The sequence below is a fragment of the Taudactylus pleione genome, unplaced genomic scaffold (genome assembly GCF_031769625.1).
Source record: "Taudactylus pleione unplaced genomic scaffold, aTauple2 ptg000851l, whole genome shotgun sequence".
Classification (NCBI taxonomy): Eukaryota; Metazoa; Chordata; class Amphibia; order Anura; family Myobatrachidae; genus Taudactylus; species Taudactylus pleione.
In genome coordinates this window covers 1,365,001-1,373,385 of record NW_028285253.1, presented here as the reverse complement: position 1 = coordinate 1,373,385, position 8,385 = coordinate 1,365,001, and the positions used below count along the sequence as shown (strand labels likewise).

The following is an 8,385-nucleotide window of genomic DNA, read 5'->3' as shown; positions in this document are numbered from 1 at the left end:
TGGTGCAGCTACGCATTGGTTTCATACAATGAACTCCCTGAGTAGGTGAAATGTTCTGCATCCGTAAAGCATTGGTGGTTCAGTGGCAGAATTCTCGCCTGCCACGCGGGAGGCCCGGTTTTGATTCTAGCTAGCCGGGCTTGGTTAATGGAGCGACGAGACCTTGATGAGGCCATCGTGGCCTTGCCCTGCAACCTATGAAACCCAGGCCAGCTAGTTCAGTGGGCAGAGCATTGGTTTCACACAATGAACTATCCGAGGAGGTGGAAGGTTCCGCATGCGTAAAGCATTGGTGGTTCAGTGGTAGAATTCTCGCCTGCCACGCGGGAGGCCCGGTTTCGATTCCCGGCCAATGCAATGTAGAGCTTTTGCTGAAATGCCAGTGATTTTGTTGTCCTAGTTTCTCACGCTGGCTATTGGTGGTGCAGCTACGCATTGGTTTCATACAATGAACTCCCCGAGTAGGTGAAATGTTCTGCATCCGTAAAGCATTGGTGGTTCAGTGGCAGAATTCTCGCCTGCCACGCGGGAGGCCCGGTTTTGATTCCCGGCCAATGCAATGTAGAGCTTTTGCTGACATGCCAGTGATTTTGGTGTCCTAGTTTCTCATGCTGGCTATTGGTGGTGCAGCTATATAGTGTTCCACATACCATGATACAGCAAAATGCAAAACTGCTCTACCGACTGAGCTAGCCGGGCTTGGTTAATGGAGCGACGAGACCTTGATGAGGCCATCGTTGCCTTGCCCTGCAACCTATGAAACCCAGGCCAGCTAGTTCAGTGGGCAGAGCATTGGTTTCACACAATGAACTACCCGAGTAGGTGGAAGGTTCCGCATGCGTAAAGCATTGGTGGTTCAGTGGTAGAATTCTCGCCTGCCATGCGGGAGGCCCGGGTTCGATTCCCGGCCAATGCAATGTAGAGCTTTTGCTGAAATGCCAGTGATTTTGGTGTCCTAGTTTCTCACGCTGGCTACGCATTGGTTTCATACAATGAACTCCCCGAGTAGGTGAAATGTTCTGCATCCGTAAAGCATTGGTGGTTCAGTGGCAGAATTCTCGCCAGGTAAGGGGGGGGGGGGAGCGGTTTTGATTCTAGCTAGCCGGGCTTGGTTAATGGAGTGACGAGACCTTGATGAGGCCATCGTGGCCTTGCAGTGCAACCTATGAAACCCAGGCCAGCTAGTTCAGTGGGCAGAGCATTGGTTTCACACAATGAACTATCCGAGGAGGTGGAAGGTTCCGCATTCGTAAAGCATTGGTGGTTCAGTGGTAGAATTCTCGCCTGCCACGCGGGAGGCCCGGTTTCGATTCCCGGCCAATGCAATGTAGAGCTTTTGCTGACATGCCAGTGATTTTGGTGTCCTAGTTTCTCACGCTGGTTATTGGTGGTGCAGCTATATAGTGTTCCACATACCATGATACAGCAAAATGCAAAAGTCCCGCCCAACGTGGGGCTCGAACCCACGACCCTGAGATTAAGAGTCTCATGCTCTACCGACTGAGCTAGCCGGGCTTGGTTAATGGAGCGACGAGACCTTGATGAGGCCATCGTTGCCTTGCCCTGCAACCTATGAAACCCAGGCCAGCTAGTTCAGTGGGCAGAGCATTGGTTTCACACAATGAACTACCCGAGTAGGTGGAAGGTTCCGCATGCGTAAAGCATTGGTGGTTCAGTGGTAGAATTCTCGCCTGCCACGCGGGAGGCCCGGGTTCGATTCCCGGCCAATGCAATGTAGAGCTTTTGCTGAAATGCCAGTGATTTTGGTGTCCTAGTTTCTCACGCTGGCTACGCATTGGTTTCATACAATGAACTCCCCGAGTAGGTGAAATGTTCTGCATCCGTAAAGCATTGGTGGTTCAGTGGCAGAATTCTCGCCAGGTAAGGGGGGGGGGAGCGGTTTTGATTCTAGCTAGCCGGGCTTGGTTAATGGAGTGACGAGACCTTGATGAGGCCATCGTGGCCTTGCAGTGCAACCTATGAAACCCAGGCCAGCTAGTTCAGTGGGCAGAGCATTGGTTTCACACAATGAACTATCCGAGGAGGTGGAAGGTTCCGCATTCGTAAAGCATTGGTGGTTCAGTGGTAGAATTCTCGCCTGCCACGCGGGAGGCCCGGTTTCGATTCCCGGCCAATGCAATGTAGAGCTTTTGCTGACATGCCAGTGATTTTGGTGTCCTAGTTTCTCACGCTGGTTATTGGTGGTGCAGCTATATAGTGTTCCACATACCATGATACAGCAAAATGCAAAAGTCCCGCCCAACGTGGGGCTCGAACCCACGACCCTGAGATTAAGTCTCATGCTCTACCGACTGAGCTAGCCGGGCTTGGTTAATGGAGCGACGAGACCTTGATGAGGCCATCGTTGCCTTGCCCTGCAACCTATGAAACCCAGGCCAGCTAGTTCAGTGGGCAGAGCATTGGTTTCACACAATGAACTACCCGAGTAGGTGGAAGGTTCCGCATGCGTAAAGCATTGGTGGTTCAGTGGTAGAATTCTCGCCTGCCACGCGGGAGGCCTGGGTTCGATTCCCGGCCAATGCAATGTAGAGCTTTTGCTGAAATGCCAGTGATTTTGGTGTCCTAGTTTCTCACGCTGGCTACGCATTGGTTTCATACAATGAACTCCCCGAGTAGGTGAAATGTTCTGCATCCGTAAAGCATTGGTGGTTCAGTGGCAGAATTCTCGCCAGGTAAGGGGGGGGGGGAGCGGTTTTGATTCTAGCTAGCCGGGCTTGGTTAATGGAGTGACGAGACCTTGATGAGGCCATCGTGGCCTTGCAGTGCAACCTATGAAACCCAGGCCAGCTAGTTCAGTGGGCAGAGCATTGGTTTCACACAATGAACTATCCGAGGAGGTGGAAGGTTCCGCATTCGTAAAGCATTGGTGGTTCAGTGGTAGAATTCTCGCCTGCCACGCGGGAGGCCCGGTTTCGATTCCCGGCCAATGCAATGTAGAGCTTTTGCTGACATGCCAGTGATTTTGGTGTCCTAGTTTCTCATGCTGGCTATTGGTGGTGCAGCTATATAGTGTTCCACATACCATGATACAGCAAAATGCAAAACTGCTCTACCGACTGAGCTAGCCGGGCTTGGTTAATGGAGCGACGAGACCTTGATGAGGCCATCGTTGCCTTGCCCTGCAACCTATGAAACCCAGGCCAGCTAGTTCAGTGGGCAGAGCATTGGTTTCACACAATGAACTACCCGAGTAGGTGGAAGGTTCCGCATGCGTAAAGCATTGGTGGTTCAGTGGTAGAATTCTCGCCTGCCACGCGGGAGGCCCGGGTTTGATTCCCGGCCAATGCAATGTAGAGCTTTTGCTGAAATGCCAGTGATTTTGGTGTCCTAGTTTCTCACGCTGGCTACGCATTGGTTTCATACAATGAACTCCCCGAGTAGGTGAAATGTTCTGCATCCGTAAAGCATTGGTGGTTCAGTGGCAGAATTCTCGCCAGGTAAGGGGGGGGGGGGAGCGGTTTTGATTCTAGCTAGCCGGGCTTGGTTAATGGAGTGACGAGACCTTGATGAGGCCATCGTGGCCTTGCAGTGCAACCTATGAAACCCAGGCCAGCTAGTTCAGTGGGCAGAGCATTGGTTTCACACAATGAACTATCCGAGGAGGTGGAAGGTTCCGCATTCGTAAAGCATTGGTGGTTCAGTGGTAGAATTCTCGCCTGCCACGCGGGAGACCCGGTTTCGATTCCCGGCCAATGCAATGTAGAGCTTTTGCTGACATGCCAGTGATTTTGGTGTCCTAGTTTCTCACGCTGGTTATTGGTGGTGCAGCTATATAGTGTTCCACATACCATGATACAGCAAAATGCAAAACTCCCGCCCAACGTGGGGCTCGAACCCACGACCCTGAGATTAAGAGTCTCATGCTCTACCGACTGAGCTAGCCGGGCTTGGTTAATGGAGCGACGAGACCTTGATGAGGCCATCGTTGCCTTGCCCTGCAACCTATGAAACCCAGGCCAGCTAGTTCAGTGGGCAGAGCATTGGTTTCACACAATGAACTACCCGAGTAGGTGGAAGGTTCCGCATGCGTAAAGCATTGGTGGTTCAGTGGTAGAATTCTCGCCTGCCACGCGGGAGGCCCGGGTTCGATTCCCGGCCAATGCAATGTAGAGCTTTTGCTGAAATGCCAGTGATTTTGGTGTCCTAGTTTCTCACGCTGGCTATTGGTGGTGCAGCTACGCATTGGTTTCATACAATGAACTCCCCGAGTAGGTGAAATGTTCTGCATCCGTAAAGCATTGGTGGTTCAGTGGCAGAATTCTCGCCTGCCACGCGGGAGGCCCGGTTTTGATTCTAGCTAGCCGGGCTTGGTTAATGGAGCGACGAGACCTTGATGAGGCCATCGTGGCCTTGCCCTGCAACCTATGAAACCCAGGCCAGCTAGTTCAGTGGGCAGAGCATTGGTTTCACACAATGAACTATCCGAGGAGGTGGAAGGTTCCGCATGCGTAAAGCATTGGTGGTTCAGTGGTAGAATTCTCGCCTGCCACGCGGGAGGCCCGGTTTCGATTCCCGGCCAATGCAATGTAGAGCTTTTGCTGAAATGCCAGTGATTTTGTTGTCCTAGTTTCTCACGCTGGCTATTGGTGGTGCAGCTACGCATTGGTTTCATACAATGAACTCCCCGAGTAGGTGAAATGTTCTGCATCCGTAAAGCATTGGTGGTTCAGTGGCAGAATTCTCGCCTGCCACGCGGGAGGCCCGGTTTTGATTCCCGGCCAATGCAATGTAGAGCTTTTGCTGACATGCCAGTGATTTTGGTGTCCTAGTTTCTCATGCTGGCTATTGGTGGTGCAGCTATATAGTGTTCCACATACCATGATACAGCAAAATGCAAAACTGCTCTACCGACTGAGCTAGCCGGGCTTGGTTAATGGAGCGACGAGACCTTGATGAGGCCATCGTTGCCTTGCCCTGCAACCTATGAAACCCAGGCCAGCTAGTTCAGTGGGCAGAGCATTGGTTTCACACAATGAACTACCCGAGTAGGTGGAAGGTTCCGCATGCGTAAAGCATTGGTGGTTCAGTGGTAGAATTCTCGCCTGCCATGCGGGAGGCCCGGGTTCGATTCCCGGCCAATGCAATGTAGAGCTTTTGCTGAAATGCCAGTGATTTTGGTGTCCTAGTTTCTCACGCTGGCTACGCATTGGTTTCATACAATGAACTCCCCGAGTAGGTGAAATGTTCTGCATCCGTAAAGCATTGGTGGTTCAGTGGCAGAATTCTCGCCAGGTAAGGGGGGGGGGGGGAGCGGTTTTGATTCTAGCTAGCCGGGCTTGGTTAATGGAGTGACGAGACCTTGATGAGGCCATCGTGGCCTTGCAGTGCAACCTATGAAACCCAGGCCAGCTAGTTCAGTGGGCAGAGCATTGGTTTCACACAATGAACTATCCGAGGAGGTGGAAGGTTCCGCATTCGTAAAGCATTGGTGGTTCAGTGGTAGAATTCTCGCCTGCCACGCGGGAGGCCCGGTTTCGATTCCCGGCCAATGCAATGTAGAGCTTTTGCTGACATGCCAGTGATTTTGGTGTCCTAGTTTCTCACGCTGGTTATTGGTGGTGCAGCTATATAGTGTTCCACATACCATGATACAGCAAAATGCAAAAGTCCCGCCCAACGTGGGGCTCGAACCCACGACCCTGAGATTAAGAGTCTCATGCTCTACCGACTGAGCTAGCCGGGCTTGGTTAATGGAGCGACGAGACCTTGATGAGGCCATCGTTGCCTTGCCCTGCAACCTATGAAACCCAGGCCAGCTAGTTCAGTGGGCAGAGCATTGGTTTCACACAATGAACTACCCGAGTAGGTGGAAGGTTCCGCATGCGTAAAGCATTGGTGGTTCAGTGGTAGAATTCTCGCCTGCCACGCGGGAGGCCCGGGTTCGATTCCCGGCCAATGCAATGTAGAGCTTTTGCTGAAATGCCAGTGATTTTGGTGTCCTAGTTTCTCACGCTGGCTACGCATTGGTTTCATACAATGAACTCCCCGAGTAGGTGAAATGTTCTGCATCCGTAAAGCATTGGTGGTTCAGTGGCAGAATTCTCGCCAGGTAAGGGGGGGGGGGGAGCGGTTTTGATTCTAGCTAGCCGGGCTTGGTTAATGGAGTGACGAGACCTTGATGAGGCCATCGTGGCCTTGCAGTGCAACCTATGAAACCCAGGCCAGCTAGTTCAGTGGGCAGAGCATTGGTTTCACACAATGAACTATCCGAGGAGGTGGAAGGTTCCGCATTCGTAAAGCATTGGTGGTTCAGTGGTAGAATTCTCGCCTGCCACGCGGGAGACCCGGTTTCGATTCCCGGCCAATGCAATGTAGAGCTTTTGCTGACATGCCAGTGATTTTGGTGTCCTAGTTTCTCACGCTGGTTATTGGTGGTGCAGCTATATAGTGTTCCACATACCATGATACAGCAAAATGCAAAAGTCCCGCCCAACGTGGGGCTCGAACCCACGACCCTGAGATTAAGAGTCTCATGCTCTACCGACTGAGCTAGCCGGGCTTGGTTAATGGAGCGACGAGACCTTGATGAGGCCATCGTTGCCTTGCCCTGCAACCTATGAAACCCAGGCCAGCTAGTTCAGTGGGCAGAGCATTGGTTTCACACAATGAACTACCCGAGTAGGTGGAAGGTTCCGCATGCGTAAAGCATTGGTGGTTCAGTGGTAGAATTCTCGCCTGCCACGCGGGAGGCCCGGGTTCGATTCCCGGCCAATGCAATGTAGAGCTTTTGCTGAAATGCCAGTGATTTTGGTGTCCTAGTTTCTCACGCTGGCTATTGGTGGTGCAGCTACGCATTGGTTTCATACAATGAACTCCCCGAGTAGGTGAAATGTTCTGCATCCGTAAAGCATTGGTGGTTCAGTGGCAGAATTCTCGCCTGCCACGCGGGAGGCCCGGTTTTGATTCTAGCTAGCCGGGCTTGGTTAATGGAGCGACGAGACCTTGATGAGGCCATCGTGGCCTTGCCCTGCAACCTATGAAACCCAGGCCAGCTAGTTCAGTGGGCAGAGCATTGGTTTCACACAATGAACTATCCGAGGAGGTGGAAGGTTCCGCATGCGTAAAGCATTGGTGGTTCAGTGGTAGAATTCTCGCCTGCCACGCGGGAGGCCCGGTTTCGATTCCCGGCCAATGCAATGTAGAGCTTTTGCTGAAATGCCAGTGATTTTGTTGTCCTAGTTTCTCACGCTGGCTATTGGTGGTGCAGCTACGCATTGGTTTCATACAATGAACTCCCCGAGTAGGTGAAATGTTCTGCATCCGTAAAGCATTGGTGGTTCAGTGGCAGAATTCTCGCCTGCCACGCGGGAGGCCCGGTTTTGATTCCCGGCCAATGCAATGTAGAGCTTTTGCTGACATGCCAGTGATTTTGGTGTCCTAGTTTCTCATGCTGGCTATTGGTGGTGCAGCTATATAGTGTTCCACATACCATGATACAGCAAAATGCAAAACTGCTCTACCGACTGAGCTAGCCGGGCTTGGTTAATGGAGCGACGAGACCTTGATGAGGCCATCGTTGCCTTGCCCTGCAACCTATGAAACCCAGGCCAGCTAGTTCAGTGGGCAGAGCATTGGTTTCACACAATGAACTACCCGAGTAGGTGGAAGGTTCCGCATGCGTAAAGCATTGGTGGTTCAGTGGTAGAATTCTCGCCTGCCACGCGGGAGGCCCGGGTTCGATTCCCGGCCAATGCAATGTAGAGCTTTTGCTGAAATGCCAGTGATTTTGGTGTCCTAGTTTCTCACGCTGGCTACGCATTGGTTTCATACAATGAACTCCCCGAGTAGGTGAAATGTTCTGCATCCGTAAAGCATTGGTGGTTCAGTGGCAGAATTCTCGCCAGGTAAGGGGGGGGGGGGAGCGGTTTTGATTCTAGCTAGCCGGGCTTGGTTAATGGAGTGACGAGACCTTGATGAGGCCATCGTGGCCTTGCAGTGCAACCTATGAAACCCAGGCCAGCTAGTTCAGTGGGCAGAGCATTGGTTTCACACAATGAACTATCCGAGGAGGTGGAAGGTTCCGCATTCGTAAAGCATTGGTGGTTCAGTGGTAGAATTCTCGCCTGCCACGCGGGAGGCCCGGTTTCGATTCCCGGCCAATGCAATGTAGAGCTTTTGCTGACATGCCAGTGATTTTGGTGTCCTAGTTTCTCACGCTGGTTATTGGTGGTGCAGCTATATAGTGTTCCACATACCATGATACAGCAAAATGCAAAAGTCCCACCCAACGTGGGGCTCGAACCCACGACCCTGAGATTAAGAGTCTCATGCTCTACCGACTGAGCTAGCCGGGCTTGGTTAATGGAGCGACGAGACCTTGATGAGGCCATCGTTGCCTTGCCCTGCAACCTATGAAACCCAGGC

General features: G+C 52.2%; 14 non-coding genes across 14 annotated transcripts; 9 read left to right on the top strand and 5 right to left on the bottom strand.

Annotated features, from left to right (window-relative positions):
• The first annotated feature begins 845 nt into the window (after positions 1 to 845).
• On the top strand, positions 846 to 916 carry TRNAG-GCC (transfer RNA glycine (anticodon GCC)). Its single transcript has one exon. It is a non-coding gene; the product is annotated as a tRNA-Gly (tRNA).
• Positions 917 to 1,442: 526 nt separating this feature from the next.
• On the bottom strand, positions 1,443 to 1,515 carry TRNAK-CUU (transfer RNA lysine (anticodon CUU)). Its single transcript has one exon. It is a non-coding gene; the product is annotated as a tRNA-Lys (tRNA).
• A 146-nt stretch (positions 1,516 to 1,661) lies between these two features.
• Positions 1,662 to 1,732, top strand: TRNAG-GCC (transfer RNA glycine (anticodon GCC)). The gene has a single exon. It is a non-coding gene; the product is annotated as a tRNA-Gly (tRNA).
• A 741-nt stretch (positions 1,733 to 2,473) lies between these two features.
• Positions 2,474 to 2,544, top strand: TRNAG-GCC (transfer RNA glycine (anticodon GCC)). Its single transcript has one exon. It is a non-coding gene; the product is annotated as a tRNA-Gly (tRNA).
• Positions 2,545 to 3,238: 694 nt separating this feature from the next.
• TRNAG-GCC (transfer RNA glycine (anticodon GCC)) lies at positions 3,239 to 3,309 on the top strand. Its single transcript has one exon. It is a non-coding gene; the product is annotated as a tRNA-Gly (tRNA).
• A 526-nt stretch (positions 3,310 to 3,835) lies between these two features.
• On the bottom strand, positions 3,836 to 3,908 carry TRNAK-CUU (transfer RNA lysine (anticodon CUU)). The gene has a single exon. It is a non-coding gene; the product is annotated as a tRNA-Lys (tRNA).
• Positions 3,909 to 4,054: 146 nt separating this feature from the next.
• TRNAG-GCC (transfer RNA glycine (anticodon GCC)) lies at positions 4,055 to 4,125 on the top strand. The gene has a single exon. It is a non-coding gene; the product is annotated as a tRNA-Gly (tRNA).
• A 908-nt stretch (positions 4,126 to 5,033) lies between these two features.
• TRNAG-GCC (transfer RNA glycine (anticodon GCC)) lies at positions 5,034 to 5,104 on the top strand. Its single transcript has one exon. It is a non-coding gene; the product is annotated as a tRNA-Gly (tRNA).
• A 527-nt stretch (positions 5,105 to 5,631) lies between these two features.
• TRNAK-CUU (transfer RNA lysine (anticodon CUU)) lies at positions 5,632 to 5,704 on the bottom strand. The gene has a single exon. It is a non-coding gene; the product is annotated as a tRNA-Lys (tRNA).
• Positions 5,705 to 5,850: 146 nt separating this feature from the next.
• Positions 5,851 to 5,921, top strand: TRNAG-GCC (transfer RNA glycine (anticodon GCC)). The gene has a single exon. It is a non-coding gene; the product is annotated as a tRNA-Gly (tRNA).
• A 526-nt stretch (positions 5,922 to 6,447) lies between these two features.
• Positions 6,448 to 6,520, bottom strand: TRNAK-CUU (transfer RNA lysine (anticodon CUU)). The gene has a single exon. It is a non-coding gene; the product is annotated as a tRNA-Lys (tRNA).
• Positions 6,521 to 6,666: 146 nt separating this feature from the next.
• Positions 6,667 to 6,737, top strand: TRNAG-GCC (transfer RNA glycine (anticodon GCC)). The gene has a single exon. It is a non-coding gene; the product is annotated as a tRNA-Gly (tRNA).
• A 908-nt stretch (positions 6,738 to 7,645) lies between these two features.
• On the top strand, positions 7,646 to 7,716 carry TRNAG-GCC (transfer RNA glycine (anticodon GCC)). Its single transcript has one exon. It is a non-coding gene; the product is annotated as a tRNA-Gly (tRNA).
• Positions 7,717 to 8,242: 526 nt separating this feature from the next.
• Positions 8,243 to 8,315, bottom strand: TRNAK-CUU (transfer RNA lysine (anticodon CUU)). Its single transcript has one exon. It is a non-coding gene; the product is annotated as a tRNA-Lys (tRNA).
• Positions 8,316 to 8,385: the final 70 nt, after the last annotated feature.